Below are 25,194 nucleotides of genomic sequence, written 5' to 3'. Positions count from 1 at the left end.
TCTAAATATTAAGTATTTTTAATGAAATGTTTTTTCTCATAGTAATAACAATATTACAGCACTGGAAATGCCAATCACATTACTGCATCTGGAGTCTGACTTTTTAACTTGTTTATTAACTGAGATGTTTTTCTTTTCACATAGGAATAAAAACTAGTCCATAAAGAAATGTTATCTAATACACTCAGCAATCTGTCATGACACATTATTAATATATGTCTGTCAGTCTGTCTGTCTATCCATCCATCCTTCCATCCATTTTTCCTTCCTTCCTTCCATCCATCCGTCTGTCTATCTATGTATACATATTTGGCCACTGGAGGGCTCCATAGTTTAAAATTTTCATGAAAAATTGTTCACCGTAGCAGTTTTAACTAGAATAACTAGAAAAGATAAAATGTAGTCTACATTTTTTGAGTAAAATTGGTAGTGAGTTGAATCACTGAATCAATTGATTATAAATGAAAATTAAATGCACATACAGGTTATGTATGTTTTACAAGTGTTTTTGTATTATTTTATTGGGTTGAAAATAAAACATATTACCCAGTTCCTTAAATCAGTTTTTAAAGTCTGATCTCAAAATATAGAACTGATTTGTTACAACTTCTTAGAGAAAGAAGTCAATAGCTGAAATTGTTATTGCTTATCTCTTGTTTATGTATCTTGTACAATTTTTATGAGTAACTTTCTTGTGTTCTTTTAGGTGATTCTTTTCACCTAGTTTAATGAACTCCAACAATCTCAGTGTTATAATAATTGAATAAAACAGTAGGAAACATTTTGAAATTTAACTAAAACCAAGAAAAAGATGTTATATTTGTCAGTGCTTAACCAGTACTTGTAGTTGGACTTTTTCTGTTCTGCTAACCAGCTCCCAAATCACCACACAGAGACTACTTATTAATTATGAAAGCTTGGCTAATAACTTAGACTTGCTCATATAACTTAAATTAACCCATTTCTCTTGACTTCTTTTCTGCCTTTATTACCTCCCTCTATAGTGGTCACACTGCTAGCTCTGCATCTCGTGGCATCTCCACCTTCTTCTTCCCTATGTTCTCTCTGTCCTGAAAATCCTGCCTAGCTATTGGTTGTTCAGCTTTTTATTAAACCAATCACAGTGGCATGTCTTTACACAGTGTAATCAAATAACTTTCAACATGTGCTCTTAGGTACTGTGGAAACAGAGTGAAGTAGGAAGATCCTAAATTCAAAGCCAGCCATAAAAGTAACATCTATTGATTTTTATTGTGTTGAAATTCTTAAAATATGAGCTGGGGAGGTGGCCCAGCAAGTAAAGGTGCTTGCTGCCAAGCCTAAGGACCTGAGTTCCATCCACAGTACTGAACCAAAAGAGAAAAGTTCTTGCTAAGTTGTTCTCACCTCCACACATGTCATCCTCCTCCCTGCAAGTGAATACATAACTCATTTAAAAGTACGTTAAGTGGTACAATTTTTTTGTTTTAGATACATAGTTTATGCTGTTTTGATCTGAAAACTTGCTTTCAGAACATCTCCTTTATGCAGGTAGAGTAGGAACAGACAAGGAAGAAGAGTTAGAAACTCAAAAACAGCATTTCTTTATCATATAGAAAAATTCTATAGGGAAATTCTATCCTGTTCTCAAAAACAGTGTTTTTACTTCCTTGCTCTTCCCCACTTGAAAGAAGTGTTTTGATTTTGTTATAATTGCAAAGTGTTTACTTTTTAAATGTTTGATCTGAGCCCTGAAAGCCTGCAATTTCTAAAGCAGCTGCTCAGATTTGGGTTCCTTCCTACTGAGCTTGCAGAGCTGAGGGTGCATGTTTTAGGGCATTTAGCTGAAGGTCCCCAGTTCTTGAGTAGCTTTGTCCTTTAGCACTTCCTCTTCACAGACGGAAACTGAAGTGCAAATTAATTGTTAATGAGGAGGAAACAGACAAGTGAAATCTAGTAACAACAGAAGAACCTGTGTACCTGATCATTTGAAAACTACTCTGAATGTGTGAATATGAATATATAAATGCTTTCTTTTTAAAAATAGTTGATAGCAAAGCATTAATATAAAATCAAAAATGAACCCCACAAATGAATCATTGTAGCTGACAGTCCCTTCTTAGTACTGAGTGTTTACCTGCCAGGCAGTAATGTGGAATGATTATTTCCTTTTTAAAGCCACTGTTAAATAAGCTGGGTAGCCTCAGAGCCATTTTCTACCTTCATTTACAGGACTCATTAATACACCAGACAATAATTGTCATTTGGGGCATGGGATACTTAGTTATCTTTATTGTGGAATTTTAAGTGTAAGAAAATATTCTCTGTGGGGAAAAAAATCTCTCAGGAGGACAATTATAAAGCATGTTAATCCTACCAAGATATTAACCTCATGATCTTCAGTTCTGGGGTGCATTCTGTTCCTTGAAAGTTAAACTAAAAATACTCAGGAAGACAAGTTTCAAGAGGTAATGAGATGAAATAGTGAGCCAGTGTCCATAAGGTACAAATTAGAAAATAAATCCTTCATCAAATGTAAATGACAAATCCTTCGCTGTCTTATAATTAGTTTCTTGTTCTTTGGGGACATTAATAAAATACTAGTTTAAAAAATACAAAACCCTTTTATGCACATAGGAAAGCCTGTGTGAATGATTTACCCATTTAATTTGTACTCCAGGAGGTTTTCCTCTTATGTGTATAACTGATAAGTGTATCTATATCAATTGGTAGCTCTGTGTTCTTAATATATAAAAGGGTAGGAAGGCTTATATCAGTTACTGTAATAATTTTTTCATTTATTTTATGTGTGTGAATTTATGTTTTTGTACCATGTACATGGCCTGGTACCTGCAGAGATTAGAAGAGGGAGTCAGATTCCTGAAACTAGAGTTCTGGACAGTGAGCCATCATGTGGATTCTGGGAACAGAACCTGGGTACTCTTAAAGAACAAGCACTCTTTAACTGCTAAGACATCTCTCTAGCCTCCTATGTAATATTTTCTGGTAGAGTCTATTGTACATAAAGTGCCTTGGTTTCCAAAGGGCAGTTTAATGACAATAGTTAATAGTACTATTACTTGACTCTCTTGTGTTAATCTTGCTTTAGTTTGTTGCAACAATGAACATAAGGCTATGTTGCTGAATTATATTAATATGAAGTCGTATGTATGAAAACTTCTGTCTGTCGAGACAGGCATATGATCAGTTCCTAGTTCCTTCAACAATTTGACTAATACTAATATTAACTGTGATACAAAGTGTGAGTTACCCGGATCTCCCTTTGATGCTTTTCTGTACTCAGAATAGACAGGGGTTCCCTAGGCACTGCTGCTCTTAGGTATAATGGATTACAGGTGTCCAGGCCTCTAGTTCTTTTACTTTGATTTTTGAAAATTGTGTAATTTTGAAATCTTTGGATCTGAGTTGAGGCCTCTGTTCTCTGTATGAGTATTCATGTAATAATAACTTATTATATTTCTGCTTACCTATTTCCACTGATAGAGAAATATTCAAGATCAACTCACTTTACTTTTTGGACAGGCTTGATATCGAGTGTCTCAAACTTCCTGCTAGAAACAGGTGCTAATTAAGTTTAGTTTTAAGCTCTGAAATCACTATACAAAATTATGTATGCGGCCATTCTCTTATGAGACTCCAAAGAAATATATAAACAACATCTTTCCTTCAAACCTTCTGGTCCCGGGGCTTTCCATTACTTACCAATGATCTTCTCTAGAGGCATTTTGAGTTCTTTACTTTCTCCTTTGACATCTGCAACACTGGGTAAAGTGGACTTTTGTTTCTTTTTCCTGGAAAGTGTATTTGCTAAATCCAGCTTATTTTGAGGGACTGTACAAAGCTGATCCTTTTGCATGTTATTTTGCATTTCCTTTCTGTTAAAGTAGGCACCTCCATCCTCTTCCATTGAATGCTTATTCATCCCACTTGGCACTATTTAGCTTAGATTGTATGTGTTACTTTTTAGTGTTATAAACAGATAAAATATCTGTGCTTACGTATACATCAGTAGATTTATTTATAGTCTGCATACTCCACAGTTGAACTTTTTTAATTCAGATGAAATGTCTGTTAGTCTGCTTTGAATTTTTGTTCTGGAACTTCCAAAGAGAAACCTAGAGTTTTCCTGTTAACAGTGTTGCTCGTCTGCACTGGTGGTAGGCGCATCATGCGCCATGCTCAGTTCTGCAAAATGAGTACACATACAGAGAACTTAGTAATCATGTTCAAGTGGTTGCTTTGGGTGGAAGGAGGATAATCGGAGTGGAGTGTGAGATAAAGAGAACTTAGTTATTAAAATACTTTTTAAAAAAATCAGTAGTATCAGATTGTGTTGCAGATTTAACTAAACAAGTAGACTTGAATTTTGACCTTGTTGAAGTCTGCTTTATAGTGTACTTAGAATGAGTCTCAAGTTGTAATATGACACTCTTGATATTCATTAGATTCATTGAAATCTACGAACCAGGTATCAAAATTGGGATCCAACATGTTACTCTTCACTCCAAAATATAATTAAAGTTTGGTTATAGTTATATGTCACAGCAAGTTCTGACAGTTTCAGACCACTGGAAAAGCTTTGTTGATGTAGCCAAGATTGAGAAAAGTGCATTTATTAGTACTACTTTTTTTTAAAATTCCTCTTACTGTCACTCTAAGAAAGAAATACTTTTGTTGCTTTTACGTAACAGGTCGTGCTGTCATTGGATTCTGTGTCACCCTAGAGTTCAGCGGTTTGAAGTTCAGAATTTTATTTATGTGTAAACCCTTGTATTACAAATATTGTATGCAATGTATATGAAAAGAGTTTGAATCATATGAGATAATACACGAATTTAATGAACAAAGTACTAGTATACATTAGTGATTTTATGAATAAATATTTATAACAATAATCAGCTCTTTGATTCGTTGTGACTATTTATATAAAAGCAACTCAAGTACTGTAATTACCTTCACAAACTGCAGAGATTCCATTTAAAAGTATGTTCAAAGTCGGGTGTGACTTTTTTTTTGTTTGTTTACATCAATCAATATCTCTATCTATCTATCTATCTATCTATCTATCATCTATCTATCTATCTATCTATCTATCTATCTATCTATCTATCTATCTATCCATCCATCCATACTTTTGTGAGTACATTCCTTCAGAAGGTAACATCTTGAATTCACCATGGGTTATTTTGGAGTAGACTCCTCTTGTGCTCATATCAGGAATACTCGGCTGGTTATAACATGACAGGAGCAAGAGTCTTTCTGCCATATACAGCTAAAAGGTACAAAGGTTTTTTTTTTTTATGGATAGTAGAGGAGTTTTCGTTCCTTTGAATATCACAAATACTTAAAACATTTTCTTTGACAGCTTCATATATGTATATAAACAGTCTCCATCTTATCCATGCCCAATCTCCCTCTTCCTCTAGAATTCCTGCTTCATACTTCCTCTTCCTGTGTTCATATCTTCTTTTTAGTAACACGCCAAGTTTAACTAGTGATATCTTTGCATACATGGGTGTGGGACAGTTCACTGGAGCATAAACCTCTTACAAGCAGCCATACTTCTGTAGAAATTAAAAGATTCTTTTGCTCCTAGGAGTCATCAACTTCCAGTATCTTTTCAGCTAGGGGTGTAGTCTTGTGGGTCTTTCCTCCATTTATACTGGAATGTTGACTGTCTTGATCTTGTGTAGGTCTGTATGCAGGTAACCACAGCAGCTGTGAGTTTGTGACTGAAATAATCATGTCCTGTTTATAAGACAATTTCAGAGTCTTCCTCCCCATTCTCCATTTCTTTCATATTCATTCTCCTTCTCCTCTCCTCCCCTCTACTCCCCTTCTTCTCCTCTCCTCTGTATTCCCTGAACCTTTTAGGGTGATGAGGTGATAAAGATGTCTTATTTAGGACTGAGCTTTCATCTGCCACCTCCTCTTAGACCAGTTATAAGTTTCCACAGTAATTGCTGACTACTTAAAAATGAGGTTATCTGACAAAAGTTAAGAGAAGCACCAATCTATGAATATAAACATAAATATTTAAAAAACAGTTTGACAATATGGCTATTTAGGAAGACATCAGTAGTAAGTTCCCTCTAGGACCTGTGATCTCCCTAGCATGAGCCTTTGTCCAGATTTATGGTACGAGGCATGAATTCCTTCCTATGGAGCAAGCCTCAAATCCAATCACAAAGTAATTGGTTATTCCCCTCATGGTCATGCCACTATTGTACCAGTAGGTGTATCATGACTGGCCAGTTGATATTGCAGTATGCAGGATCTAGCATGGGTGAGACCATTGATGTCTTTTCTTCCCCAGCATCCTGCCTGGCACCTTCTGCACTGTGAAAGTTAGCCAGCAGAGGCATTTCCTAGTAAATCCTAGCTTGATTTCTCTATGTCAACAATATGATTTTTAATAAAAAAATGCATGTTGTTTAAACAAGATCACATAATTTGTGATTATAACTTTATATTTTAAGATTATCTGTATAATTTAATTTAGTAATGAAGGGAAATGAGAAAGACCAATGCCCTTTACTTTTTAGGACAGACCATTTCCCTTTTAAAATAACATAAATTGCTGATTGCTTGACTTTCTTTTTTATCATGTGACTTTTGACTAATTTCTTAATAAGAAAAGAAATTGATGAAGTGAAAGCAGCCATGGGAACTCTTTCTTCTGTCAAAGGACAAGGTCTTGGGTAGAAGTCAAGGTTTCACTAGTGGGATTCACTTGTAGAACCCTTCCTAAAGGAACAGGTGTGAAATCTTAAAATGTGTGTCGGATGGTTTGGCTGAGATTATAGTAACAATTTACTTTCCAGCTTTGTACTCAATGCCATAGAGCTAATGAATTTCTGTAAAGTACCTGGTGGTTCCCTGTCAGTATTCCTGACATAGCTGTTGGTTAGTATGGTTTTATACTCTTGCTAGAAGTGAAACTTAATCTGCCTTAAATGTGTAATTTCCCCTCCCTGAGAAGGTCAGAGGCACATTTGTACAATTCATAGGTACATAAAAGGGGCATTCAGTGCCTCCCTGCCAAGCCATTTGTGTGGACTAATTCCTGGTCATTTTCCACATCTACTTATAGGAACTATAGAAATTCATAGTTCTACTGTGTTCCCTGAAGCAGTAATCTCATGGAAAATGATAATTATGATAAAATATTCATATTATCAAATCAGTTAATGTATACTGAAATTGGTAGGAGTAAAAAGTGGCTACTTAGACTGGTCAGAATTAAACATATGCTGAAGCCACTGAAATTAAAATAGGACCTACAGGAAAACACCATTTGAGAGAGTAGCAATTCATTCTGCATGCAGAGTCTGGGGATATTTAAAGCAAACCTCAGTGTATTCGCAGCGTTATTTCATTGGGTGTTTTTCTATCTTCTGGTATTAACTCCATGATGAGATTACCAAGACAACGCTTATTGAGACTCATTGAGTAGTAAACACTTTGCATTTATATCACCTCCTGACAGTTCTGGTTTCCATTTCTCTTATTCATAGTTTTGGTCTTTTAATTCTTAAGGGAAGATAAGGATGCTATGCCAGTTTTTTTTTTTTTTTTTTTTTTGGGGGGGGTGGGGAGTGAGGAATAGAGAACCCGAGAGACTTTGGAATTGACCCATATTTGCAGGATATGCCTCAGACTGCTAGATTTAACACAGTTCTATGCAAGTGACCGTACCCTGCCATTTAGGAGATTGTGTGCCCAAGAAAAGATTGTTTTCTCATTTGTCTACATTTCATGTTCTACTTTCTGATGTGAGACTTTTGCTGTAGTCAGGTCTGCCTTCTGTCTTCTAACACTTCTCGCAAGCCGTGCTCCTAGTATTGAACACTATGGCTCATCCTTTACCTCTTCCACTCTCTTCCACCCTCTCTGACTGTCACCTCTACTTCAGATTCTACTTCTATCCATCTCCTGCATAGCATAGCAGTCACTGTGTGCATACCAACTAGTGTGTGCACATGCGTGTGCGCGCTCTCATGCACATGTATTTGCATATGTGTGCACTTGCATGTGCGGGTGCACCAAGGTGGCTAGGCTAGCTGATAACTGCGCACCAGGGTCCCACTTGTTTCTGCTTCCCTAGTAGTACTAGAACTACAAGCCTCTGTCCCAAAGCTTGACTTCTTCGACTTGAATTCAAGTTCTTATGCCTGCAAAACAAGCATTTTACTGCCTGAGCTATCTCTCTAGCTGACATTCTAACTTTGAAATAAAATTGTTTGCTTACCATGTTATTATTTACTATATATTACTGTATTATTGTGTGGCTTTTCTGTATGCATATTTATCAGCTATATCATCAGTATGACTGTTATGTATTTTATACTAACACATAGTAATAGATCATTAACTTCTTAAACAGTGGAAGATTACTCTTCTGTTCACAGATAAGTAAGTAGAAGATAGTTTTTAAAATACAATTTTGTAGTTGGTGCAAAATTGCCATTTATTCTTTATACCATTTCTGGAGGGCACTATTAGACAGTGAATGTAGTATTTTGCCAATACCTGCTAATATTTTCTGAAGACTTTTTGTAAAGTAAAGAAATGGACAGTTTCTGTAATTCCTGATAGATGTAGGGGGAACTTGTTTGCTTTTATTCTCATTTTTAGTGTTTCTTAGTGGAAAAGGTCTGGGTTATGAGGAAATGCTCGGGGATGGGAAGGTGACAAGATCAGATTTACATGTTCCTTTAAAAGATTTCCATTCTTAGTATAGCTGACATTTGTAATGCCAGTTGAAAGTTGGTGCCTGGCCAAAAATGCTTGTGAAATAGTTGTGGTTTAGACTTCAACTATAAAAAGACAGGTAGGTAATAGTAACCAAAGGGGTTTATTTATTCTTTCTTAATGTTACCACTCTCATGCATGCAGACACATACATGTGTCCTGGAGATAATCTCTCTCCTTATGAAGATATTTTATTTCAGTGAACGGTTTAGCTGGAGATCAGTGCATGCCTTTTCTAGTTCTGGTCTGTGGTAGACCACAGTGACCCGAGGTATACTATTCATTGGCTAAAACGGCACAGCAGTGGGCCTAACAACCTCACTCTACATAACCGTGGAATGCATCAGATGCTGTGATTCAGGAGGTTAGAAGAGTATATAGAATAGGGGGAAACATAAGTACAGGACAGGGGAAACTCTTTAAAAAAATAAACATGAATATATGTTACAAACATGAAAAACAGAGTTTAGAGTTTGTATTTCACTTCACCTGTAAACATGAAGTGTATATGTAAAGGAGTAAATTGAAGAAAACAAATCTTATTTGTGTAAAAATTTAAGACAAGAAGTGTCTTTTAAAGAAAATCTGTGTTTTAAATAAAGATTGGAATATATATATATAAATATATATATACATATAAGTTTATATTTATATATATTGTTTGGAAAATGAAGGATGCTAAGCATATTTAGTGACTGGTAGGCACTAGAACTCTTAGATTGTAGAGTGGGCTTGTTTTGGCTATTAGAGATTATAGTGACTCAGTACAGTTTTTGTCTCTTTCAAATCAGAAACATCATTGGACGTAATAATTCAAAAACTTGATGCTTCATATTTGCCCTTTATCCTTTTTCATGTGTAGAAACATGAGTTTTCTGTTTTCAGGAGCTTGGAAAAAAATGTTTCCTTTTGTACCAGTTTGACTCTATTGTTCTTGAGCTCTATAAATGGAGAGGCTTCTGCATCGTGCATTGTATCATGCCCAGCCATTTCTTTTAATTTGAGTATAATTGTTCCTTAGCAAATAATTGCAGTCCAGAATGACTTTTATTGAACTTGATTGAATTAGGGGTATGTATGAGAATGAGTTGGTTAGCTTAGTCTATTATCCAGAGAATTGATGAAAATATCAGAAAAGCAGTCATTCATGGGGAATAAATATGCTTCTGTGTAAGTGGGCACAGAGTTACCTTGGGATCCTTTCTGCACTGACTGATGCTTCATAGTTGCCCCATAGTAGCAATATTGGGGTGCATAGCACAATTTTGGCTTAGAAGTTTTTTGTTTTGTTTTTTGATATTATACCTTTGAATACTATGCTGGACATTAACACTAATTAGAGGTCTGTCTCAAGGTAAGAAGTGAGACCTCACATTTTCTAGTATCACAAGATTTTCAGTACACATTTCCCCAAGGGCTGGACTGTACCAGAAAGCTGTTTACTCCAGGATATTTCATCAATTGATTAAGCTATCCTTAGGATAGGTTTGTCACTTGTGCTGTTTGTGATAAGAGGTGAATAATATATATTTAATAGTCGGTGTTTTCACTTGCCATGATAGCTTCTCAGAGCATATCGATGTTAAGATGTGTTATGTCAGGGTTGCCCTGGTAGGCAGAATCATGGGTGTGGAGCAGAGGTCTTGAAAATGGAAGGGGCACCCGTTGAGTCAATGGGAGCTGACCATGAAAAAGTTAGAATTCTGAGGTTCTGTAGGGATGAGTAGGCTTGAAAGGAAACCTAAGTAGGACCCAGAAAACTCAGGTAGATACTTAGTTGTTCAAACAATAGCCTACTTAGGCTTTGAACTAAAGGTACATTCAAATCACCATTGGGTTTGCTTGCATGAAGGCTGTTCTCCCCCACCCTCCCTCTTTCTGTGTATGTATGTGTGTAGGTCAGAGGATGATTTGTGTGAATCTCTTCTTTCAACATGTGGGTTCTGTAGATGCGACTGAAATCTACTGACTTTGGTGCCTTCTGTGTGCTGAGCTATTTTTCTGATTATAGATTTTTTTTAAAAAAATAGGGTTTTAAATAATTTATATATCTTATGAAAATATAGACTTTTATACCACTTATTTGTTCAGTTTTAAAGATTGTTATGTTTACTTCCTAAAACAGGCATTTATTTTGGATATATTCATGTATATCTAAATCATTCATTCTTTTATATATATATATATTATATGAGAATATATATAACATATATAACATTTGTGCTATACATATACATATAATATCTCCTTTGTAGTTAGCTTAAAAATAACTGGTTTTCCAACTCCCAGCATTCCCCAGTTATTTGTCTATGGTTTAGACTCCATGAACTTTTCTCTTTCTTAGCATGTCCTTCAGTGTTTAAGTTTAGGTCTCTTTTAGGTAGCCATATTGGTGAGACTTCATGGGTTTAGCTTCTCTGACATTTCTAGGAGACACACTCACTACAAGCTTCCTGTTCCTCTGGCTCTTAAAATATTTCCATTCTTTCTTCCACAATGGTCCTTGAGCCTTAGGTACAGGAATTGTGTTATAGATATATCAACTGAGACTGGGAACCCCAAACTCAGTTGTTTTCTGCATTTTTATCAGTTTTATATTTCTGTAATGGTCTCTTTCAAAAAGAGAGATTTCTTTGTAGGTGAGAACTACCCTTATCAGTGAATATGAGGATAAATATTTAGAATTAGTTAGGAATTATGGTGGTTTTATCCAATATCAAGGAGTCAGCCCTAAGATCATCATATGCATACAGGTTGCATCATATAGAATGAGCATGTTATGTTTGTATATTTAGGAATATATGTCTGTGTATAGTAATAATTAAAGGGGCCATTAATTTTTTTTTTATTATTTTTTGGTTTTTCGAGACAGGGTTTCCCTGTAGTTTCTAGAGCCTGTCCTGGAACTAGCTCTTGTAGACCAGGCTGGCCTCGAACTCAGAGATCCGCCTGCCTCTGCCTCCCGGGTGCTGGGATTAAAGGCATGCACCACTACCGCCCGGCTTGGGGCCATTAATTTGAGATGGAACAAGAGATGGTGAATAGAAGGGGTTGAAGGAGGGGAAATGATATAACACTTTAATTAAAAATATGCCAGGCGGTGGTGGCACACGCCTGTAATCCCAGTACTTGGGAGGCAGAGGCAGGTGGATCTCTGTGAGTTTGAGGCAGCCTGGTCTACAAGAGCTAGCTCCAGGACAGGTACTGAAGCTACACAGAGAAACCTCATCTCTAAAAACAAAAAAATAAAAAATATTATTAAGAAATGACTGATCTAAAAATTTTAGCCTTATTATTTTCAAATATCTGGAGATGACTCAATAGTACCTGGCGTGAAATAATATGAAATCATTTAATATTCATTATTTCCTCTGCTCATAGCAGTGACAATCATCAATTTCTGGCTGAATAACTTCATTGAATTATAGGCACATTTTTGATATTTAATTGAAGAGCCGTATTTTACATATCCATGTTGACTGATTAAGAAAAAAGCAAAAAACATTTAGATAAGCCATAAAATAACTGATTAAGGAGCTTAAGTCAGTAATTAATATTCAATATGTATAGTATCTTTCCTTGTTAGTTGAGTATGGATTTATTACAACTGAAGCAAGATAGAAATTATTTCAGAAAGAACATGAAATAACTGGTTCTTAAACAGAATATTATTTCAGAATATGTCTGTACTTCTGTTTTAATCTCTATCATTTGACTTCATATTTGTTGCTGATTTGACTATCTTCCATTTCCTTAGTTCTTTTATAGTTAGAAAAAATTTTTTTGTCCCAAGTTTGATCTGTGCCCCTCACTCTTAGCTGTTTTCTTTTTTGTTCATTTGTATTGCTTTATTTCATTCATTATGTTTAAATTATTCAAAATAAATCAAAGACAGTACCACAGAATTCAAGTTTTTCTAGCTGAGTTGGGCCAAAAAAAGTAACTTGAATTTAGTGCCAATGTCAAATTCACAGTTTTCTACCTAGCAGGAGGTTTGTCTGTAAATGTCCATTTCATTTTAGCCAAAGTTGGGGAATTGACTGCCTATTATTCTGAGTCTAGGTAACTTTACTCTGCCTTGAGTAATTGTAGGGACTGTCTTTTTAATATTAAAGTCAATGATAAACAGTTTGGGTTATTTTCTCTAAAAAACCAGTGGGTAGCAAAGGGATATTTGCCCTTTTATCTGGGATTATTTGGCCAAAGGAGATGGTGGTCTTTGTTTGAAAGGTCTTTGTGGCTCTCATTTTAATCACTTTTCTATGTGTCTCCCACAGAATCCTGCTGCATCACAGAAGCCAGAAGTTCTGATGTTCCATTGAAATCACAATGGAAAGTCTTGACTTGACTGGTAAGAGCTGCTCTGGACATGCATCTTACTTACATACCTGGAAGCAGTGAGGCAGTCGAGAATTATGTGCTATCAGAGCTGGTCTCAGCCTTTTCCCATTCGATGGATTCACCTTCCATATTGATCTAGGAAGTGTGACCCTTGTACAATTTCTCATGTCAGTGTTTTTGTGTGTAACATTTTAATCTTCATCAAGTAAGTTAAACTTCTTATAGAATCATGAATTTTAACTTTGCAAATTCTCTTATTTCATTACAGCATATATTATTGGTACAAGTCAATCTGTTGATTTTCAGCATAAACTGCACACCTAATAGATACCTAAATGGTTAATCTGTCTTGAAGCAACATTTCATACAGTATTAACCTTAGGCAAAAGATGAACCAGGTGCCATTATTACCTATTAACAATAATATACAAGTGTGTGGCTGTACCACTTAAAGTATGAAAACACTTAATGAAGAAAAGTTTGGGGTTGTAAAATAATGTACACATGAAAAATTGTATCATCCTTCGAAACACAATCTGTCCTTTTGTACAAAACTTATTTTTTAAACTGTTGCTTTAGAAAAAAAGTTCTTTATCAGCTTTAAAATATGGCAATAATATTTTAAACTTAGTTTTAGTAATAATATTATTGTAGTTTTCCCAGTTTTGGACTAGAGTATATGATTAGTGATACATGAATACTATGTGGTGAATAGATGTTTTAAGATTTTAGAAATTAGTGTGAATTAACATAACCAAGTATATTACATAGTCCTATCACAGCTTTTAAGAAAGATGCTTACTTAACTATCCAGAACTTTTTCCTGTTCTAAACGTTTTTGTAGCCTATTAAATGTCTAAAATAATTGCATCTACTTTAGTCTTTGAAGATGTATATTACTGGATATTACTCTTATGCTGGAGCATAGATATATTACTTCTGTCCTTTTGAATGCCATTGTATAGTACCTAGTAAAAGCATATAATTTTACTTAATATATATTTATTGTAAGCACATTTAAGCACCAACAAAATCTTAATATAAGAGAAGGCTTTTGTTACTGTTTTTCCTCCACACTGTATCATCTTTTAAGGTTTTATTTTTACTGATATAAATTCTGGCTTTAAGAAGGCCAATCTGAACACAAGCTTTTACTGAGTTAGTAGGCTACAATATGGGATATTCGAGAGTTGATTGGAAAATATTCTGTATGTTCTTTATTGCTAATCTAAAGGAGAATTTAGGGAGGCCTAAAGAAAAATTTGTGTCAGTGAGTATCTTAAGTGCATATGTAAAAAAATAAGGCAGGACATTTTATTTTACCTGTTCAGAAAACTAAGCCACAAATAGGCCAATTTATAACAAGTTTTGACTAAGTAGTCATGTGACTTTTGATTTATGAATGAACTAATTTTTGCAATAAAAATTTGTTACAATGACCCTAAATAGAAATAGTAGACAGAAATTTAAATTGTTGATAAAGTTTAAGGTGAAATTTAATTGAAGTTATGCTTCTAGCTTATATTTATATGTGTGTTTATGTACATCTTAAATACATCATAAATATAGTAATAAGAATCAGAAAAGATGACATACAAAATCAAGAATAATCTAGGAATTGACAAATGGATGTCAGGGTCCAGTAAATTGAGAAACATCAGTCAGATTAGACAAAGTTATGTTTCGTTATCAAATGTCTTAGCCAGTGTGGTATTACTGCGAAGAGGCATTATGACCATGATATTTTTATGTAAAAGAGAGCACAACCTTAAGGTTGAAAGAACAGCAATTGCAGATTCATAGCTTTAAAATGACTGTGTGGAGTGATATATGCCATTGTCTTTCATATTTCATTGCCCCAAACAGATGACTTGGTCAAAAAATGCTCATCTGGGAGTGGCTTTGGAAGTGGAGTAGGATCAGGTGGGACAGTGTGTATGTACATTCAAAATAACCATCTTCTGCTTTTATTTAGTGAGACAGAGTGTACTTAGGTTTAAAATTACAATAGGCTTAAAATTCCAAGCGGTCCTTCAATAGGTGCATGTGTTTAACATAAATTACCTGAGCACAAATCCATTTGTTATGTGGAATATATGTGGAATACTATCTCTGCCTAGTTTTAAGAAATGAATAGCTGACGTGATTACTAATTCCTTTTTGTTTGTTTGTTTTTCGCGGGGGGGGGGGGGGGATCTTTGTAGCTTAGTCTCCTAGAAACAGCCTTGTAGACCAGGATGGCCTTGAACTCACAGAGATCTGCCTTCCTCTGCTCCCTGAGTGCTGGGACTAAAGGCGTGCACTGCTGCCACCTAGCTACTAGTTCTTTTTTTTTATGTTTGAACTTTAGACCTTTGCCCATCACTTTCTCACATGCACATATAACGGAGATTATTATCTAATAATTAGTTTGAAAATGAATAAGTAGTGTTGTAGACTGGACTGTCTGCAGTTTGTATATAGAATTGGGAAAGGAAAATATGCTTGTAATAGTTTATGACTTAAGTTTTATAAGTTATTAAAGCTTCTTTTCGAGTAAGGGATTCAAATATGTAGCCTAGGCTGATCTTGAATTCATGATCCTCCTGCCTCAGCCTCCCAAATGCTGAAATTAAAGGTATGCACCATCTCCTCCACCCCCACAGAACTTTATCTGTACTTTGCTGATATACAAAGAGAAAAAGGAAATGAATACTTTATTTTTTTCAGTGTAATTATTTTACCAGATAGGATTATAGCCAAATGCCTCTTGATTCTTAAACTCAATTTCAAGAATAATTTTAGTGGTGAAGAATGCAAACCATGAAGGGAGCTGTTTCCTACCTATACTGAAGAATGAAATGCAAATACAAAGTTTTCTAAGTTATTTAATTCATAAATAAGAAATCTGGTTAATTATGGTCCCAGATTCTACACACAGTTTAGGTACCTTTGAGTTAAGAGAGATTTGAAATTGCTGAGTTCATAATTTTATGCTGTGAAATCATTGTATATTATAATGAGATTGCTGTAAGTGAAGATATTAAGTTTAAGAACTTGAAAAACAGAGAACCAAACTGATTAATAGGGGAATTACATCCCTATAAAAATGACTACCGTGTGTATTCATTGCTACCTAGCAAAAGCAACAAATATTTGAAAACTAGATTGAAGAACAAGAGAATTATGGTTCTATTTACTCTCTTGTCAAAAAAGTTCTTTTTTTTTTTCAAGGCAGCATTCTTTTACTTTGTAAAACAGTTGAGAACCCAAACAGCAAACTGGCATATATTCAAGGTTTAGATAAAGAGAAAAAAGTTGTGTATGTGAAGTAATACAGTAGAAGTCAAAGCACCTCATATCACATCTTTCCATCTGCCTTTTTCCCTTCTGTCCTTTTCCCTCTGCTGATGACGGCTGTGTTAGCTGTTTTTCTCATCACTGACGAAATGCTTTCTGGAAACTGCTCAAGGGGAAGAGGTTGTTTTTGGTTCCTGGTTTAAAGAATATGGTCCATTATGGTTGGGAAGGCTCCACTGGTTATATCTCACTGGACCAGTTTACCGAGAAAGTGTGGGCCACAGCTAGTCCCTGTCTCATGAAGGTTCCACAGCCCCCTAAAATGGCACTGCCAGCTGGGGACCACATATTTAGTACATGGGCCTTGAGACATTTTGCATCAAACTAAAGCAACAGTTAAATGATAGTAGTTTGAAGCCCTCAAGTATTAGTCTAGATGCCACCCACTGAGTATAGAGGGCTCCTTTTTACTATGTGACTATGGTATACTTTTTCTGTTACATGCATCAAGTGGAGTGGCACTTGGGATTAATCATAGGTAGTATATTTGCTTGTTGTATATTAATATAGCATTTTTTGTTGGTTGGTTTTGCTAATAGATGTTTGTGAATATTTTCTGTATCCCTAGAATAATTTCAACTTCTGTTGATTTGACATCAGTCTGAAATGAAATATAATCAAAAAGTAATATACCATTGAGTTAAACACTTCCTATGCAAAAATAACTTTAATTTGTAAGATTGTTCAGTTAATTTCTACATTGATAAATTACAGGGTAAACTGAGAGCAGTGATATTATTCTGTAGATGTCACTTTAATGGTTAAGAAGCATTTTAACTTCTTTGTCCTCTTTTGATTTGTTTCCTATAAAAGCTATTTCTGAAATGATTCAAACTTGAAGAGAGAGAGAGAGAGAGAGAGAGAGAGAGAGAGAGAGAGAGAGAGAGAGAGAGAGAGAGAGAGAGAGAGAGAGATCGGGAAAGGGGGAGCTAGACAAATGGGGGTAGACATGTGTTTTGAAGAGCAAACCCCAGTGATCTGACTTCTCACCAGTCCCCACAGGTTCTGTAGCTGTTGAGTAGTCCCACACTGGGGACATAAAGCCATTATCCAATTGGTCTTCAGGGTATATTATAGATCTAACTGTAGCAATATGAAAACTGTAATTTTCTATCTCAGAATTCCTGTGCATTTCAATATAAAATATGTACTACGTTAACTAAACACTATACTCACATATAAATTTAGTATATGTATATTCTACACATGTAGTGCTCTTCAAGTAGTTAAGAGGCTTAAGCTTATATTAGGCAGTCTGCATGGCTGTGGTAGTATAACCTGCAAACAATGCCTAGCATATGGAAGTTGCTCTGGTAACATTTGGCAGATTAGTATCATCCAAATTCACATTCTGCTTAATACTGTATTCCATTCAATTTAGTGTCAATAAGCACCAAATCACTATTATATATTATATTTTATAAATAATATAGTATAATGTTAGTATATAATTTATTATATTTGCCTATTTAATTTTTCACCAGCTGAACTCAAGAAGGAGGAGTATTCTTGAAATTCAACGTTTTTCTATGCCTTTAAGTTTGCAATTGATCCTATAATGATTAAGTGTTAGTGGCTCTGAGAACTTAAAATGAATAGCAGAACAACTGTAGGTACCTTGGCTCATTTTTCATGAACTCTTAATCAGCAAGTGTTAAGATGTGTTAGCTTTCTAACAAATTACTCTCTGACTTAGCTGTGGACTTGCAAGTGGAACACAGGTGAAGGTTGCAGTATTAATACTGTTAGTTTACTTTGGGCTATATGCCAGAAAGGTTGACTGGAGTTGGCATTTACCTTGTACTCTAGGGTAGTTTTAGGCTGCCTGTTCTCAAAATGATCTGTAAAGATGACAGTTAACAATAGTTAACAATATTGTCCACTGACTTTATATTGACTTTTATAACTTGAGGTTTTTTTCCTATTAATTGAGTTTGCAGTTTTACCTCCCCACATATATTACTAATTTTAAAGGGGGAATTACGTAGTTATTTAATTGTTCTTTAACACTGATGTGAGGTCCTTTATTACCAAGTGCTTTCTCATGATAAGAACATTTTCACTTCGTCTTTTAAAGTCCTAGACATTGTTATAGACACTGGATGCACAGATTTTTTGAAAACCAACTGGGTATAGAGGTTGTTTAGAGTTTAGCTACTATTATGTGGTGAACAGTGTCCTTCTGAATTTTGCTGCCCTACTTACAATGAAGAATTATCAAATAAGAGACAGTAAAACCTACACTGTGTGAGAAATATGTACAGAGTATACTGCTCTGCGTACCTAGGTGTCACCCAGATGGACATCTTCCTGATACTCTGCTTTCAGCATTGGTGGTGTTGCATATCATCAAGTAGGTATACTGTGGAGGAATCAGTAAAAGCTTAATATCAGCCGTCACTGTCAACCCCAGTAATGCCAGACCTCTTCCTATAGCAATTACTTTACTGAGCAGATGAAGGACAGAAACACAGGAGGACTCTTTGAGTTCATTTGATGAAGTGAACATTTAAATGGATGAAAAGTTTCAGGTCTGAGGTTTAGTTTTTTCAGTTACAGTGATAACATTGTCTTTTTCTTTTTGTATTTTTCAATTAGCTTAAAAAGTAATGGGTACTCCAATAGTATTTTATGTGTACTTCATTTTGTTGGTTTCCACCCACCCCCTTTTCCTGTTGTCATTTTTCCCACCTAGCATTCACCCATCTACTTTGTAAGTTGTCTTCCCAAACTTCCTTCCTTATACATCTGTCTTTTCTTCTAGTCACTTGGGCCCCTTTCTAATTTTATCTTTTATCTACTATATTATTTACTCACGCCTGTATACCTGTGTCAAGAGACACTGCCTTTCTTTATTCACTTTGAGACTGATTCACTATTTAGAAAACACGAGGTAAATCTTTCCAATAAGATTGTTATAATAGATCCTGTTGCTAGTGAAGGTGTTCCACTTTGTCTGTCCATCCATCCATCCATCTGAAACATTTGAGTTTCTAAGTACCTCTGTACTTTAGAATGTTTTCTTTTTAGTGCTTATAAATACATGTCCTTGTTTGAGCCTGAGAGATGGCCTAGTGGAGTGCTTATGGGGCAAGTGTGAGGACCTGAGTTTGGTGTACACTTATAATCCAGCGCTGGGGAGCCAGAGATGGAAATTCTTGATGTTTCCTAGCCAAACAACATGACCTCATCAGTAAGGTAGTGAGGTTCCAAGATGACGAATGGCCCTAACTCAAAAAAACCCAACACCGGAGGTTGGCCTTTTACACACACACACACACACACACACACACACACACACACACACACACACACACACACACACCGAGCAGACCTGCATACACACATGTTCATGTGAATATGAACCCACATGCACACATAGTTTTATAAATTGCCAGCTGCATAATACTCACTGCTGCTTCTTGAAATTTAATAGGCATAGGCAGAAACGTCAACTTACCATTATATGGATCACATTTTTGTGTTTTGTTTCTGAGCTTTAGGATAATTTTTAAAATCATGTCTTGATTTTTGCGACCGAAGGACCCAAGACTAACCAATCTGAACTCACATGGTCAGTATTAACAGACCTGACATCCTGAATGAGATTTCAGTGACCTCTTTACAAAGGAATGTTATCAATTGCATTTATAATGAGTAGCATAGACTCATGTGTTGAAGGTGTAATTCCTGGAAGGTTCTGGAAACCTTGTGATATAGGATCTAGGTGAAGGACATAGGTCATTGGGGGGGGGGGGGGGCCCCTCCTTGGGGCCTGTATGTTAACCCTAGCCTTTTTTCCCCCTCTGTGCTTCCTGGCTACCCTGAGGTAAGCAGCCTCTTTGGCCCCACATTCTTGCTACTGATATTCAGCCTTGCTTCAGGCACAAAGCAATGGTTAGAGGTGACCTCAGAAACCTTAGACCTAGAGTGAATACTTCCTCTTGAACTGTCTTTCTTAGGTGCTTGTCATGATACAGGGTCTGACTAACACAAGGAAATAAAGAGAAGCTTAGAAGGTTAAATTAGAAGCCTTGTGTCAGTTGGCTAGGATATTGGGTGAATTTAAAACAGGGAACTTTGGTGAAATACCAGATGTAAGAGATCTTAAAAGAACACCAGGGTAAGCTTATTCTTTCCCCTCTAAAGGTAGACAAACCACTGAACAGTTTAAAGCAAATGACATTGATGGGATTGAGCAGAAAAGAAGTAAGGACTGGAAAAATTGGTTTGGGGCTTTAGTGCTGTCTTTGTTCAGGAGAAATCTGTTGTTTGTGTTGTAACAACACTGTCAGATTATGAAGTCTGGATATAACTTGAGATATTCAAATCAAGTAAGCCTTTATCAAATCTATGGGCTCGAAATTAACGAGAACTTGCTGTGGGAGGGGTTGCTTGTGGTGCTGGAGAATCAAACTAGGGCTTTGTATATATATTGTTAGTTGAGCACAGTACCACTGAGCTGCATCCCCCAGCTTGATATTTGATATCAAGGACTTCTTCAGTGAAAGTGTTTTGAAACATTTAGTGGTTGCTGCTGTTTAGTTCTATCTCTCTCCATCTCTGTTTCCCCCTCCTTTTGCTCCCCAATCTCTGTGTATGTGTGAGTGTATCTAGTTATTGTAAAGTTAGCCTTCACCATTTCTCAAATCTGAATTCCAGGTCTCTCTCACCTGAACAAACTTAAAATTAGTAACCTATAGAACTTGGCTATAGCCAGAACTTTTTTGAGGGTGTAGAGGGCTAATGTTCTACAGAGAAAGGTGATGGCAGAAAAAGTTGTTACAGAAGGAGAGGCATTGTTCTGGATAGATTGGATTTGGCAGTGGAGAGAAGCTAGCCATGAGGCTGTGTTTAGAATGTTATTTTAATTTTGTTGTTGTTTTGAGACAAAGTCTCACTGTGTGCCCAGACCAGCCTTCTCATGATTCTACTACATCAGCCTCCTGAGTGCTGGGATTATAAATATGTACCATTATGCCTGGTGGATGTAATTGTAAATTTGAGATGAGGTTGGAAGAGATTCAGAAGGAAACTAAGGCATAACATAAGGGAAAGCTGGGGTTGAAGCTTTGAAAACTGGTAAAAGTGTATACTATATCTAAAAGCAGAACAATGGCAAGACTTAATTGTTTATAAAGGAAAGCAAAACAAAGTCATAGACCGCAGGAAAAAGAGTGTATGACTAGGGAAGGCAGAAAAGTGAGTAATGATGGAAAGTGAGAAAAATCTAAATGTTAAAGTAAATTCTTTAGGCTAGTGATCTATGGATAAGGAAGTTTGGAGACAATGGTTTTCATCAACTAGAGAAGCTAGCACTGTATGCTGTTGAGTGCCAGTCTTCATAAAATAATCTATGGGCACTTAGAAATTCACTCTCAGGGAAACTAGAACCTGTTTTCTGTAAAGGTAATTTTAATCTTTCTCTTGGATGCTGCCTTCGACTGTTTCAAATCAAGGCTTGTCCAGGTCTTAATATCATTTCCTCACATGCACTGCAGTGACTTCGAATGCCATCTGTAAGCATGCTTCCTAGATGCTTCACCCACAGGACTTAAGGAGGTGAATAGTGGGTTCCTGTCATTGCCAGCTTTTCTTTTACACAAGGTATAGTATTACCTTACGTAAAGTCTACTCTTAATAAAATTCTTTTTGAAAACTCTTCACCTGCATGTGCAGTTTCTGGGCTCTTAGGCCTATAAGGAGTCACGTGTTTTCACCTGCAGACGATGGTGGCAAGAGTATAAAAGATGCACTCCAGGTAGTAACAGTGTCTGTAAGAGTGCTAATTGCACTTTTATTTACACTTCATGTGCTGAGTTATCTGGCCGTGTGTGTGTGTGTGTGTGTGTGTGTTATTGTTATTACTTGAGACAAGGTCTCCTGTGTAGTCCTGGGTGACCTGGAGTGCTGGTCATCAGGCTGGCCTCGAACTCAGAGAGGTCTGCCTACCTATGCCTCCTAAGTACTAGGATTAAAGACATGTGTTAACATAGCTGGCTGTATATATATTTATGCTTATAATTTTTTCATTGTAGTTTTGTAGTAAACTTTTAGATGTAGATATCCATTTTTCCTCTTTAATATATTAAAGAACTGGAAAACTCAGGACACTTGAGTTTGTTTGAGCTTCTTGACTAAAAAACACAGAACTGGGATTCAGCTAATAAAAATACGAAACTGGGATTCAACTCTTTAACTTTTAAAGACTATACCTTGCAGTTTTTTGATGTGTTTGAAAGCTGAGTTTTACATGTGTGATGGTAACATTCACCTCAGAGTGGAAGCATGCTGCCTCATTGTTTCTTTCTCTTCTCTGTCATCTTGGAAGAATGCACTGGCACTTTCTTTTCTCCAGTGACTAGACTGGAATTTATTATGGAGATGAACTCAGTTGCTTTATACTGTTACATATATTGTTGTTGTTGCTCCTGTTACCGTAGCATTTTATGAGAGGGACTTGCTGTGTAACCTAGCAAAGCCTTAAACTTGAAAATTTCCTGCCTCTGCCTCCTAAATGCTAGAAGAGCAAGTGTTCATCATAGTGACATGCTAAGGAAGGTTTTGTTTGTTTTGGAATAGGAAGTTACTATGTAGCCAGGCTGTCCTCAAACTTAAAATGCAGTTCCTGCTGCCTCAACCTACTAAATGCTGGGATTATAATCATGTACCCAAGTTGTCTTACCTTTATATATTTTCAATTTTTATATAAGCTTGATGAAAGATAGCTTAATATTTCATAAATTTCTTGTTATGAAATTCATCCTTACCATGTAGAATTGGTTTTTAATGTTTTATTTTGCCTATTTTTATTTTTAAAAATAGTTAATATTCATACATGCATATGTTGTATTTTGATCAAATCTGCCTTCCATTCTGTCCCATCCACTCCCCTCCGCAGTTACACCCCTATGTTTCGTGTACTTAAAATATCTACTGAATCCCTTTTTGTGCAGTTACGAGTATGGATTTGAAACCATCGTCGGCAGCACGGGTAGCCTCTTAGAGCCTGAGAAAGCTCTCTTTTTCCCCCAGCAGTCATCATTGCCATTTGTGCCTTCCCCTTTCTGAACTTTTGGCTGGCTTGATCGTATTCAAGTCATGTGCATATAGTCCCAGCTGCTGTCATTAATTTGTGCTGTTATGTCCAGCAAATACTTTTTTTTGCAGATGACTTTTGGTTCTTAGTCTTTCTGATCTCCTGTTCTGTGATATCACGGAGGCACTAATTATGGGTGTAAAGAAAAGAACTTGGAGCACTGTACTGCTGTGTCTGATCAACACTGTAATAGCACTAGATTTTTTCCAAAGGGTTATAGTATTTAATGTATATCCATTATTTGTGTATCCTTCTATCCCTCATCAAGTCAACTTAAATTTTATAGCATTGAAAATAAATTATAGGCATCATCATATCACCTCCTAAATACTTCACGTTATTTATCATTAATTATAGTTAAATATCTATATGCATATATTTTTTATTTAAAAATCTGCATTCACTGACATGAATAAATATCTGCAACCCATTTAAGTTTTGATGAATGCTACACCAGTGGAAACTGAATCCCAGTAACCATATAAGGCTCTGAAGTGCCTTTTTAGTCTTTTTTTTTTTTTTTTTTTTTTTTTGATGTAGGAAGTAAGGCGTAGAAAATTTATCTGCTCCAGTTTATACTGCTGATTGGTTCACAGAGCTTGGATTCAAATCCTACCCATTTGGCTGCAGGGCTTGCACTCCTAACTACAAAGCACTGCCTTTAGATCATCCTTACACTTGTTGATATATCTACTTATATTCAGTGCACAGGCAATGCCTATTAAAATATGTAGACATAGAAACTGATACACTGGCTTTAGTGAGAAAAGAAATGTTCTAAGAATGTATTGGTTCGGACAGGCTCTAAAAAAGCTGCAGAGAAACCCTGTCTCGAAAAACCAAAAAAAAAAAAAAAAAAAAGAAAGAAAAGAATGTATTGGTTCCTCTTGTCCTCTTGACACAGTAATAGAAATCAAGAGGATCATTTTATTTTGGCAAAGAAGTTCCCTTATCAGACTTGAGGGTGAATCACTGCCTGGTGATGTCTTTGGCATCTTTTGTAAGTGGTTTTTTGTTTGTTTGTTTGTTTGTTTGTTTTGAAACAGAGTTTTTCTGTGTAGCCCTGGCTATCCTGGAACTCACTCTGTAGACCAGGCTGGCCTCGAACTCACAAAGATATGCCTGCCTCTGCTTCCCAAGTGCAAGGATTAAACTGACAGGAATTTCCTAGTGACAATGCTGAGGTCCAGGAAACTCCAAAAATACCATTAGAAAAATTAAGGTTAATTACACTCAGTATTTTGTACTAAATAAATTTTTTCGTATTGTAATTAACTGAAAAGTGTTCACGTATGTGTGACTTATATAGTTCCCCTTATCTTTATACCCTAGGCTTCAAAATAAGAGGGTTAACTATATTAGAATTCATATAGTTATGAAATTTATAAAAATTTTAACATGTGGACTGACTAGAATTTTGTCTTCCTAAACAAAATGCATAAAGGTACAAGGTTCAGAAAACAGTGTATTTTTAAAAACAGGAAGGTTTTAGTACTTAAGTAGGCCATTTCAGTAAAGGCCCCCATTTTCTTTTCTGTATTATGATTATTCCACAAAGCATACATTAAAAATTGATTAAGATTTTTCTTCTCTCAGCATTCAAATGATGAAAAAACTGCTACCCTGTAGTTTGAAAAATGATCCCAGGTATTCCCGAAAAC

The 25,194-nt window shown here is 35.8% G+C and overlaps 1 protein-coding gene across 6 annotated transcripts in view; it reads left to right on the top strand.

The window, feature by feature from the left end:
- Nucleotides 1–25,194, top strand: part of Bbx (BBX high mobility group box domain containing) — a 241,533-nt gene that overhangs the window by 85,245 nt on the left and 131,094 nt on the right. For all 6 annotated transcript variants that reach the window (XM_038345735.1, XM_038345737.1, XM_038345734.1 and 3 more), the window contains exon 3: nt 13,032–13,105. The gene's annotated coding sequence lies outside the window, so the exon portion shown is untranslated. The remainder of the gene's footprint in view (nt 1–13,031; nt 13,106–25,194) is intronic.

This window comes from Arvicola amphibius, chromosome 10, assembly GCF_903992535.2.
Source record: "Arvicola amphibius chromosome 10, mArvAmp1.2, whole genome shotgun sequence".
NCBI classification, from domain to species: domain Eukaryota; kingdom Metazoa; phylum Chordata; class Mammalia; order Rodentia; family Cricetidae; genus Arvicola; species Arvicola amphibius.
Note: the sequence above shows the minus strand (reverse complement) of the source record. Positions and strands in the feature narration are given on the sequence as shown.